Source organism: Bombina bombina, chromosome 1 (genome assembly GCF_027579735.1).
Source record: "Bombina bombina isolate aBomBom1 chromosome 1, aBomBom1.pri, whole genome shotgun sequence".
NCBI lineage: Eukaryota > Metazoa > Chordata > Amphibia > Anura > Bombinatoridae > Bombina > Bombina bombina.
Window position 1 is genome coordinate 1,487,555,464 of NC_069499.1, and position 13,343 is coordinate 1,487,568,806.

General features: G+C 39.5%; 1 protein-coding gene across 1 annotated transcript in view; it reads right to left on the reverse strand.

Annotated features, from left to right (window-relative positions):
- The window catches only part of LOC128653786 (ABC-type organic anion transporter ABCA8), a 405,751-nt gene that overhangs the window by 89,265 nt on the left and 303,143 nt on the right, over positions 1 to 13,343 (reverse strand). The window lies entirely within an intron of this gene.

Here is a 13,343-nt window from a genome sequence, read left to right on the forward strand (position 1 = left end):
TTTGAGCTGAAAAAAACCTAACACCTGCAAAAAAGCCGCGTTCAGCTCCTAACGCAGCCCCATTGTTTCCTATGGGGAAACACTTCCTACGTCTGCACCTAACACTCTAACATGTACCCCGAGTCTAAACACCCCTAACCTTACACTTATTAACCCCTAAATTAAATATAATTTAAATCTAACAAAATAAATTAACTCTTATTAAATAAATTATTCCTATTTAAAGCTAAATACTTACCTGTAAAATAAACCCTAATATAGCTACAATATAAATTATAATTATATTGTAGCTATTTTAGGATTAATATTTATTTTACAGGCAACTTTGTAATTATTTTAACCAGGTACAATAGCTATTAAATAGTTAATAACTATTTAATAGTTACCTAGTTAAAATAATTACAAAATTACCTGTAAAATAAATCCTAACCTAAGTTACAATTAAACCTAACACTACACTATCAATAAATTAATTAAATAAAATACCTACAATTATCTACAATTAAACCTAACACTACACTATCAATAAATAAATTAAATACAATTCCTACAAATAAATACAATTAAATAAACTAACTAAAGTACAAAAAATAAAAAAGAACTAAGTTACAAAAAATAAAAAAATATTTACAAACATTAGAAAAAAATTACAACAATTTTAAACTAATTACACCTACTCTAAGCCCCCTAATAAAATAACAAAGCCCCCCAAAATAAAAAAATGCCCTACCCTATTCTAAATTACAAAAGTTCAAAGCTCTTTTACCTTACCAGCCCTGAAAAGGGCCCTTTGCGGGGCATGCCCCAAAGATTGACTGATCCGATCAGCCAATCAGATTGAGTTCGCATTCTATTGGCTGTTACGATCAGCCAATAGAATGCGAGCTCAATCTGATTGGCTGATCGGATCAGCCAATCGGATTGAACTTGATTCTGATTGGCTGATTCCATCAGCCAATCAGAATTTTCCTACCTTAATTCTGATTGGCTGATAGAATCCTATCAGCCAATCGAAATTCGACGGACGCCATCTTGGATGACGTCATTTAAAGGAACCGTCATTCGGCGAGTAGGCATCGGTAGAAGAGGATGTTCCGCGTCGGCTGGAAGATGATGGCTCCGGAAGAAAGAAGATTGAAGATGCTGCTTCATAGAAGACTTCATCCCGATGATGGACTTCTTCAGCGCCCGCTTGGATCAAGACTTCAGCCCGATGATGGATTTCTTCAGCTGCCGCTTGGATCCAGACTTCAGCCCGAGGATGAACGTCACTCTTCAGCCCCCCGCTTGGGCTTGGATCAAGACTTCGGACCCTCTTCTGGACCGATCAGTGAACCTGGCATGGTGAAGACAAGGTAGGGAGATCTTCAGGGGCTTAGTGTTAGGTTTATTTAAGGGGGGTTTGGGTTAGATTAGGGGTATGTGGGTGGTGGGTTGTAATGTGGGGGGGGTATTGTATGTTTTTTTTTTACAGGCAAAAGAGCTGAATTCTTTGGGGCATGCCCCGCAAAGGGCCCTTTTAAGGGCTGGTAAGGTAAAAGAGCTTTGAACTTTTGTAATTTAGAATAGGGTAGGGCATTTTTTTATTTTGGGGGTCTTTGTTATTTTATTAGGGGGCTTAGAGTAGGTGTAATTAGTTTAAAATTGTTGTAATTTTTTTCTAATGTTTGTAAATATTTTTTTATTTTTTGTAACTTAGTTCTTTTTTATTTTTTGTACTTTAGTTAGTTTATTTAATTGTATTTATTTGTAGGAATTGTATTTAATTTATTTATTGATAGTGTAGTGTTAGGTTTAATTGTAGATAATTGTAGGTAGTTTATTTAATTAATTTATTGATAGTGTAGTGTTAGGTTTAATTGTAACTTAGGTTAGGATTTATTTTACAGGTAATTTTGTAATTATTTAACTAGGTAACTATTAAATAGTTATTAACTATTTAATAGCTATTGTACCTGGTTAAAATAAATACAAAGTTGCCTGTAAAATAAATATTAATCCTAAAATAGCTACAATATAATTATAATTTATATTGTAGCTATATTAGGGTTTATTTTACAGGTAAGTATTTAGCTTTAAATAGGAATAAGTTATTTAATAAGAGTTAATTTATTTCGTTAGAATAAAATTATATTTAATTTAGGGGGGTGTTAGGGTTAGAATTAGCTTTAGGGGTTAAAAAATTTATTAGAGTAGCGGTGAGCTCCGATCGGCAGATTAGGGGTTAATACTTGAAGTTAGGTGTCGGCGATGTTAGGGAGGGCAGATTAGGGGTTAATACTATTTATTATAGGGTTATTGAGGTGGGAGTGAGGCGGATTAGGGGTTAATAACTTTATTATAATAGCGGTGCGGTCCGGTCGGCAGATTAGGGGTTAATAAGTGTAGGTAGGTAGCGGCGACGTTGGGGGCGGCATATTAGGGGTTAATAAATATAATATAGGGGTCGGCGGTGTTAGGGGCAGCAGATTAGGGGTTCATAGGGATAACGTAGGTGGCAGCGGCGTGCGGTCGGCAGATTAGGGGTTAAAAAAATTTAATAGAGTGGCGGCGATGTGGGGGGACCTCGGTTTAGGGGTACATAGGTAGTTTATGGGTGTTAGTGTACTTTAGAGCACAGTAGTTAAGAGCTTTATAAACCGGCGTTAGCCCAGAAAGCTCTTAACTACTGACTTTTTTCTGTCGTTAGATTTCTAACGCTCACTTCAGCCACGACTCTAAATACCGGCGTTAGAAAGATCCCATTGAAAAGATAGGATACGCAATTGACGTAAGGGGATCTGCGGTATGGAAAAGTCGCGGCTGGAAAGTGAGCGTTAGACCCTTTAATGACTGGCTCCAAATACCAGAGGGCGGTAAAAACCAGCGTTAGGAGCCTCTAACGCTGGTTTTGACGGCTACCGCCCAACTCTAAATCTAGCCGATAGTGTTTTAATTTCTACTCTCTTATTACAAGTGGAAAGTAAAATAAGCAATTGAGTGAAAGCCTAAGGGGCGCTAACATCTAGATATCAGATAGCTTGTTATATAAGCAATGATAATTCTTATGACAATCTAAAAGATAGCATTTGTTAAACTTCAGTTATGATTAAATGAAAGAGAGGAGAGAGACCCACGCAAACACATATACTCTCACACACATATATATATAGTGTATGTATATATATGTATGTATATATATATATATATATATATATATATATATACATATATATATATATACACTGTATATATTATTTAATTAGATAAATAGCTAATAAAGTGAATATATAGATGATAGATAGATAGATAATGAGCACTCAATGTTATTGAGATAAAAAAACAGATAGGGCTAGATGACAAGTGCGGTGCGAATGGTTTTGTGCTAGCACAATTGCCTTATATGCTTCAATCCTTTCCGCGATCTAAGAGCTGTTGTAAAATGGTTTCTGAAACTAAAAAGTTGCACAAAACACTTTAAAAATGCATTGCAAAGTACACTTACACTCATAAACCCCTCATAGCAAACACTATATAATACAATTAACCCCTAAACCATCATCCCCCAACATTGCAAACACTAAATAATACTATTAACCCCTAAACCACCATCCCGCCGCAACACAAACACTAATTTAATCTATTAACCCCTAAACCGCCAGCCCCCCAGAATGCAGTTATAAACTAACATCTAAACCCCCTAACCTAACACCCCCTAACTTAACCCAAATTAAAATACCCCTACATTTACTAAAAAAAATACTAAATACCTTTAAAAAAAATCATCTTAACTTTAAAATTAAAGAAAAACCTAAACTTACCTTAAAAAAAACTAAAAATAAAAGACACAAATTACCCAAAATAAAAAACATTAAGAAAAATATAAAAACTATCATTACTAAAAATAAAAAACTTTAACATTCCAAAAAGAAAAAATCCTAACATTACAGAAATGAATAATTATCCAAAAAAATAAAATATTTAATCCTATTCGAATCCCCCTTAAAAAGACAAAAACCCCAAAATAAAAAACCCTACTCTAAAAATAAAACTATCAATACCCTTGCCCTAAAGCAATCAGCTCTTTTGTTGAAAAACCCCCCACGAACACCTCTAACATTACAACCCCTCCCCCCAAACCCCCCATAATAAAAAAAACTAACTAACAAATCCTTTATTACCCATTTGGATGAGTCTTTAAAAGGGCATTCAACTCTTTTGCTGCCCAAAAAAATAAAATCTCTAATCTATAAAAAAACAAAACAACTAACACAGACCCCAAAGTTGGTACTCACTGATGTTGATGGGTGGCACTCTATCTTAATTGCGTCAGTCCATCTTCATCGTGACGCTACTTGTTCATCCATCTCCATCCCAGTGGCGGTCCATCTTCTAACTTTATCCTGGTGACAGTGGCAAGGTTGGCGGTGATGGTGGTCCTCCTCTTCAGACCTTCAACACAGAGGTCCTCTTTATGTGGTCTCCAGCCACACACTGATTAGTGAATGTGAGGTACCCCTTTTATATAGGGGTACCCTTGCATTCCTATTGGCTGATTTGAATCTTCACATTCAAATCAGCCAATAGAATGAAAGCTTATTCCTTTTATTTTATTTTATTTTTAACAAAAGAGGTGTTCCCTTTAGGGCAATGCCCTACAAAAGGCCCTTTTAAGGGCAATTTGTAGTTTATTTTTAGGGGTATTAGAATATGATTAAATATTTTATTTTTTTGAATAATTACTTTTTTTATTTTCTGTAAATGTAGCCTTTATAACTTTCTGTGCTATGTTGTTTTTTGTGTGAAATGTTAGGATTTTTTATTTTTGTAATGCTAGTGTTTTTTATTTTTGGTGATTTTAGGATTTTTTATTTCTGGTAATGTAAGGTTTCTGTTTTTTTAAGAGGTAAGATTAGGTTTAGTTTATTTTTACAGGTGAGTTTTTTTTGGTAGTTAGGATTTATTTATTACTAGTGGGATTTCAACTCCTGGCCACCAGGTGGAGGCAAAGAACACCCCAACAAAGCTTCAAGTATCCTCCCACTACCCACAATCCCCAGTCATTTTTTGCCTGTGTAACATTATAGGTGATGTGCAAAGAAGGTGTCTAAAGAAATCAAGTTGTTAATCCTTCAATTGGTACTTTTCCCTGCAAGCAAGGATTGGGGTTATGCTGTGTCCATGTAATTCTCTTTAGTAGGATTAATGGTGGCTTTTAGCAGTTGGAAGACGACAAGGTGGTCTTTGCTTACCTTCCAACATTTTTGCTACCTCTAAATACATAACGAGGGTTGGTTACTCTCGGCCAGATTACGAGTTTTGCGGTAAGAGGGGTGCGGTACTAACTTGCACTTTATTCTCAATGCTCACTTACTGTAATACAGCGCTGGTATTACAGATTTTTATAAACCCGGCGTTAACAGGCAAGAAGTGAGCGTAGAGCAAAATTGTGCTCCATACCGCACTCCAATACCAACGCTGCTTAAGTCAGCGGTGAGCTGGTTGTACGTGCCCGTGCACAATTTCCCCATAGACATCAATGGGGAGAGCCGGCTGAGAAAAAGTCTAACACCTGCAAAAAAGCAACGTAAAACTCAGTAACGCAGCCCCATTGATTCCTATGGGGAAACACATTTTATGTCTACACCTAACACCCTAACATGAACCCCGAATATAAACACCCCTAATCTTACACTTATTATCCCCTAATCTGCCGCCCCCGACATCGCCGACACCTACATTATACTTATTATCCCCTAATCAGCGGCCCACAACATAGCCAACACCTACATAATGTTATTAACCCCTAATCTGCAACCCCCAACGTCACCACCACTATAATAAACATATTAACCCCTAAACCGCTGTACTCCTGCATTGCAAACACTAGTTAAATACTATCAGCCAATCGGAATTAAGGTTGAAAAAATCCTATTGACTGATGCAATCAGCCAATAGGATTGAACTTCAATCCTATTGGCTGATCCAATCAGCCAATAGGATTGAGCTCCCATTCCATTGGCTGATTGGAACAGCCAATAGAATGTGAGCTCAATCCTATTGGCTGATTGGATCAGCCAATATGATTGAAGTTCGATCCTATTGGCTGATTGCATCCGCCAATAGGATCTTTTCAACCTTAATTCCGATTTGCTGATATAATTCTATCAGCCAATCGGAATCTAAGGGACGCCATCTTGGATGACGTCACTTAAAGGTACCTTCATTCGTCGGGTAGTCATCATTGGAAGAGGATGCTCCGGGCCGGATGTCTTGAAGATGGACCCCCTCCGCATTGGAAGGATGAAGATAGAAGATGCTGTCTGGATGAAAACTTCTGCCCCTTCTGGAGGACCACTTCTCCCGGCTTGGATGAAGACTTCTCCTGGCTTCGTTGAGGACTTCTTGCCGCTTCGATGAGGACTTCTCCCGACTTTATTTAGGATGGATGTTGGATCTTCAAAACTGTAATTGGATCTTCAGGGGGTTAGTGTTAGGTTTTTTTAAGGGTGTATTGGGTGGGTTTTATTTTTAGGCTAGGGCTTTGGGCAACAATAGAGCTAAATGCCATTTTCAGGGCAATGGGGAGCTTAGGTTTTTTAGTTAGGGTTTTATTTGGGGGGTTGGTTGTGTGGGTGGTTAATATGTTTATTATAGTGGTGGCGATGTTGGGAGCGGCAAATTAGGGTTTAATAATTTTATTTTAGTGTTTGCAATGCGGGAGGGCCTTGATTTAGGGGTTAATAAATTTAGTATAGTGGCGGCGACGTTGGGGGCGGCAGATTAGTGGTTAATAAATGCAGGTAGGTGGCGGCGATGTCCGGAGCGGCAGATTAGGGGTTAATCATTTTATTTTAGTGTTTGCGATGCGGGATAGGGTGTACCGCTCACTTTTTGGCTTCCCAGGACAAGCTCGTAATACTGGTGCTATGTAAGTCCCATTGAAAATAGACTATACGCAAATTGCGTAAGTTGATTTGCAGTAAGGCCAAAAAAGTGTGCGGTGCCCCTAAATCTGCAAGACTCGCAATACCAGCGGTAGTAAAAAAGCAGCGTTATAAGGCTTAACGCTGCTTTTTTACTCATAACGCAAGACTCGTAATCTGTTTTTTTCTTTATTTAAAGGTCTATGTCAGTGAGGATTCTGTCACACCTGTTTGCTGTACCTGCCCTACAGCGGATCCACAGCTAAGTGCTTTTACCTTCTAGGTGAGAAGGATGCAGCACTTAGGAGTTCCTTGTTTTAAAAAAAAGAAAAAAAAATGAAAATAAAATAAAAAGGATACTTAAAGGTGGATCCTTATGGGACTGAATATCCCTTTTAAATGTTGGGGATTTATTGGGCAGCAGTTCAGGGCACTGTTCTGTCATGTGAAGGCTTTTTTTAATTTTGGCTATGGGGATTTGTTTGCAGAAGTTTACCTTTTATTTAGTTTGGGTAAAATCTCTTTAAGAAAGTTGTTGGACCGCACCTTACTTTTGAATTTTCGATCATGTGACCACTCTGTTACTTCCTGAGTACTGAACAGTTTGTTTCTAGCTGGCCGTTTGGAAGCTGGATTTTCAAGGAGACATACTGGATTTTCTAGCATTAGATAATTTTTCCTGCCTGTTGCTTCTCTCTGATGTTTTCAGCTTTCTAAGATCTGCAGTTTAAACAGGATTTATCTGCTGGTGTGAATTGGATTCCTGGTTACCGGTTGGGTGAGTCTCTCCTGCGTGGCTGGGGTGTAGAGGTGCCGGTTTTAATAATTATTTATCTATGCTTAAAATTGTATTCTATTTTTTATATTGAAATTAGAGTATAAGGGAAGTAAAGGACTATTTTATTTACTATGGATGCCGATCCCAAGCTTTCTCTGTCATTTGATAAATGTAATAATTGTGTAGATGCCCAGGTTATTCCCTCTGTGCAATTTTGTACCCCTTGCCTTAATACGGTTTTATTATCTAAGAATTCCTTATCTGAACCTTCTTTTTCTCAGGATAATGCTGTTCAGGGGTTGTCTCAGCCTTCTGTTAACATGTCACAGTCTTTGACAGATTCACATGCAGTGCCCTACGGTTCCTCTCAGTTAGTCTCTGGGAGTGTTTGTTTGCCTAAAGATTAAGCTGTGAAGTTGACTTCTGCAGTTTCTACAGCCCTAGGTGCTTTACCTAGTTCTGGTAAAGGAAAGAGGGAAAACTAAAAACATTTTCTATGGGTTCTGATTCCGCTAAGACTGATTTGGTTAATCTTTCTCAGTTATCTAGTGAGGATCATTCCTCTGCAGCTTCTGAGGGCAAGATCTCTGATTCAGAATCTGCAGTTCCTAGTTCAATAGATTCTGAGGAGGTTAATTTTAGATTTAAACTGGCGCATCTCTGTTTATAGATACATCTCAGGTTTTTAGCTACTTTGGATGACTCTGAAACTGTTGCAGATGTTCTTAAAAAGGGCTAATAAACTGAATAGAGTTTTTGATGTCAAACCTAAATCGGTGGAAGTTTTTCCTATTCAAGATCGCATGTCTGACATTATATCTCAGGAATGGGAGAAGCCGGGTGTTCCTTTTAACACATCTCCTGTGTTAAAAAGGATGTTTCCTGTGACTGAGATCTGTGGAACACTGTTCCTAGAGTAGAGGGCGCTATATCAACCTTAGCCAAGAGAACTACTATTTCTCTTGAGGATAGTTCCTCTTTTAGAGACCCTATGGATAGGAAACTGGACGGTTATTTAAGAAAGATTTTTCTTCATCACGGTTTGCAGTGGCAACCAGCTGCTAGTATTGCGACAGTTGCTGGTGCAGCCTTTAATTGGTGTGACTCTTTGTCTAATCTAATTCAGAGGAGACTACTATAGAGGAGATCCAGGATAGGATCAAGGCTCTAAAGCTTGCTAATACTTTTATCTGTGATGCCAGTATGTAAATTGTTAGGCTGGGAGCCGAGATTTCTAGTTTTGCGATACTAGCCCGCAGAGCCCTTTGGTTAAAGTCTTGGTCTGTGGATGTGACTTCTAAATCCAAGATTCTGTCTCTACCTTTTAAGGTTAAGACTTTATTTGGTCCTGGTCTGGCAAAGATCATTTCCATGGTTTCTGGTGGAAAGGGAGTTTCTTTGTGTGTTTTTTTTGCCACAGTATAAGAAGAATAGACCCAAGGGTCGTCAGACTTCTAATTTTCGTTCCATTCGTAACTTCAAGGGAAAGAGATCTTCCTTGTCTTCTAAATCTGAGCAAGCCAAGACTTATTGGAGAGCTAGCCAGCCCTAGAACAAGGGTAAGCAATTCAGAAAGCCTTCCGCTAGGCTAAGTCAGCATGAAGGGGCCGCCCCCGATACAGTTCTGGATCAGGTAGGGGGAAGGCTTTCCTTTTTTCAGCAGGCTTGGATTCGCAACATTCCAGATCCTTGGGCAGTGGATGTAGTCTCCCAGGGATACAGGATATAATTCAAGTCTTGTCCCCCCCAGGGACAGATTGGTATTATCAAGATTATCTGTAAACCAGGTAAAGGGAGAGGCCTTCTTAAACTAAGGGATTTGTCCTCTCTGGAAAAGATTATCCTAGTTCCTCTAGCTGAACAGGGTCAGGTATTTTATTCAAATCTTTTTTGTAGTTCCCAAAAGGGAGGGAACGTTTCGACCCATTCTAGACTTAAAGTCTCTCAACAAGTTTCTCAAGGTCCCATCCTTTAAAGTGGAGACTATTCGGTCTGTTCTCCCTCTAGTTCAGAAGGGTCAGTTTATGAACACTATAGACCTAAAGGATGCGTATCTTCATGTGCCTATCCACAGGGATCATTTCAAGTTCCAGAGGTTAGCTTTTTTGGATCAACATTTCCAATTTGTAGCCCTGCCTTTCCGCCTCGCCACTGCTCCTTTAATCTTTATGAAGGTTCTAGGAGTTCTTTTGGCTGTGGCCAGATCTCTAGGGATTGTGATAGCTCCTTACCTGGACAATATCTTGGTCCAAGTGCCCTTTCAGCTGGCAAGATCCCATACAGGTTCCCTGTTAGCTATTCTCCACTCTCATGGGTGAAAGGTGAATCTAGGGAAAGGTTCTTTGGTGCCAAGTACCAGAGTATTTTTGCTGGGGACAATCATAGACTCAGTATATATGAAGATTTTTGTTGACGAAGGTCAGAAGATTTAAGCTTCTTGAGGCCTGTCGTTCTCTTTAGTCCTCTGTTTGTCCATCAGTGGCTGTATGTATGGAAGTAATTGGTCTCAGTGTGGCATCCATGGACATTATTCCTTTTGCTTGCTTCCATCTAAGACCTCTACAGTTATGTATGCTCAATCAATGGAACAGAGACCACTCGGATCTCTCTCAGAAGACAGTTTTAGACTCTCAGACAAGGATGTCTCTGCCTTGGTGACCATTTGTTTCAGGGCACTTGTTTCCTGAAACCTTCTTGGGAGATTGTGACCACAGATGCCAGCCTGTTAGGCTGGGGAGCAGTTTGGGGGTCCCTAAGAGCTCAGGGACTTTGGACTCAGGAGGAGTCTGCTCTCCTTATAAATATCCTAGAATTGAGAGCAATTCTCAATGCTCTATCAGCTTAGCCTCAACTGAGTTCAGTCCAGTTCATCAGATTTCAATCGGACAACATCACTTTGGTGGCATATATCACCCACCAAAGAGGAACTCAGAGCTTGTTAGCTATGAAGGAAGTGACTAGCATTCTTCATTGTGCAGATTCTCACAATTGTCTTCTCTCTGCCATTCATATCCCAGGGGTGGACAACTGGGAAGCGGATTATCTGAGCAGGCAGACGTTTCATCTAGGGGAATGGGCTCTCCATCCGGAAGTTTTCTCGATGTTTACCCTCAAGTGGGGACTTCCGGAGCTGGATCTGATGGCATCTCGTCTAAACACCAAGCTTCCAAGATATGGAGCAAGATCAAGGGATCCTCAAGCAGCTCTGGTAGACGCCCTGGCAGTGCCATGGGATTTCGGTCTTATTTATCTGTTTCCTCCAGTTGACCTCCATCCTCGGGTTACAGCTTGTATAAAACAGGAGCAGGCTTTAGTGATTTTAATACCTCCTCGCAGAACTTGGTTTGCGGACCTAGTAAGGATGTCGTCATTTCCCCCGTGGAAATTTCCTCTGAGGAAGTATCTTCTACTTCAGGGTCTCTTCCTCCATCCAAACTTAGGCCTAGATTTGGAGTTCGGCGGTAAAAGGGCTGTTAACGCTCCGCAGGCTTTTTTCTGGCCGCACCATAAATTTAACTCTGGTATCGAGAGTTCAAACAAATGCTGCGTTAGGCTCCAAAAAAGGAGCGTAGAGCATTTTTACCGCAAATGCAACTCTCGATACCAGAGTTGCTTACGGACGCGGCCGGCCTCAAAAACGTGCTCGTGCACGATTCTCCCATAGGAAACAATGGGGCTGTTTGAGCTGAAAAAAAACCTAACACCTGCAAAAAAGCAGCGTTCAGCTCCTAACGCAGCCCCATTGTTTCCTATGGGGAAACACTTCCTACGTCTGCACCTAACACCCTAACATGTACCCCGAGTCTAAACACCCCTAACCTTACACTTATTAACCCCTATTCTGCCGCCCCCGCTATCGCTGACCCCTGCATATTTTTTTTAACCCCTAATCTGCCGCTCCGTAAACCGCCGCAACCTACGTTATCCCTATGTACCCCTAATCTGCTGCCCTAACATCGCCGACCCCTATATTATATTTATTAACCCCTAATCTGCCCCCCTCAACGTCGCCGACACCTGCCTACACTTATTAACTCCTAATCTGCTGAGCGGACCTGAGCGCTACTATAATAAAGTTATTAACCCCTAATCCGCCTCACTAACCCTATCATAAATAGTATTAACCCCTAATCTGCCCTCCCTAACATCGCCGACACCTACCTTCAATTATTAACCCCTAATCTGCCGAGCGGACCTCACCGCTACTATAATAAATGTATTAACCCCTAAAGCTAAGTCTAACCCTAACACTAACACCCCCCCTAAATTAAATATAATTTTAATCTAACGAAATAAATTAACTCTTATTAAATAACTTATTCCTATTTAAAGCTAAATACTTACCTGTAAAATAAATCCTAATATAGCTACAATATAAATTATAATTATATTATAGCTATTTTAGGATTAATATTTATTTTACAGGCAACTTTGTAATTATTTTAACCAGGTACAATAGCTATTAAATAGTTAAGAACTATTTAATAGTTACCTAGTTAAAATAATAACAAATTTACCTGTAAAATAAATCCTAACCTAAGATATAATTAAACCTAACACTACCCTATCAATAAATTAATTAAATAAACTACCTACAATTACCTACAATTAACCTAACACTACACTATCAATAAATTAATTAAACACAATTGCTACAAATAAATACAATTAAATAAACTAGCTAAAGTACAAAAAATAAAAAAGAACTAAGTTACAAAAAATAATAAAATATTTACAAACATAAGAAAAATATTACAACAATTTTAAACTAATTACACCTACTCTAAGCCCCCTAATAAAATAACAAAGCCCCCCAAAATAAAAAATTCCCTACCCTATTCTAAATTAAAAAAGTTACAAGCTCTTTTACCTTACCAGCCCTGAACAGGGCCCTTTGCGGGGCATGCCCCAAGGATTTCAGCTCTTTTGCCTGTAAAAAAAAACATACCATACCCCCCCCCAACATTACAACCCACCACCCACATACCCCTAATCTAACCCAAACCCCCCTTAAATAAACCTAACACTAAGCCCCTGAAGATCTTCCTACCTTGTCTTCACCATACCAGGTTCACCAATCCGTCCTGGCTCCAACATCTTCATCCAACCCAAGCGGGGGTTGGCGATCCATCATCCGGTGCTGAAGAGGTCCAGAAAAGGCTCCAAAGTCTTCCTCCTATCCGGCAAGAAGAGGACATCCGGACCGGCAAACATCTTCTCCAAGCGGCATCTTCAATCTTCTTCCATCCGGTGCGGAGCGGGTCCATCTTGAAGCAGGCGACGCGGATCCATCCTCTTCTTCCGTTGTCTCCCGACGAATGACGGTTCCTTTAAGGGATGTCATCCAAGATGGCGTCCCTCGAATTCCGATTGGCTGATAGGATTCTATCAGCCAATCGGAATTAAGGTAGGAATTTTCTGATTGGCTGATGGAATCAGCCAATCAGAATCAAGTTCAATCCGATTGGCTGATCCAATCAGCCAATCAGATTGAGCTCGCATTCTATTGGCTGATCGGAACAGCCAATAGAATGCGAGCTCAATCTGATTGGCTGATTGGATCAGCCAATCGGATTGAACTTGATTCTGATTGGCTGATTCCATCAGCCAATCAGAAAATTCCTACCTTAATTCCGATTGGCTGATAGAATCCTATCAGC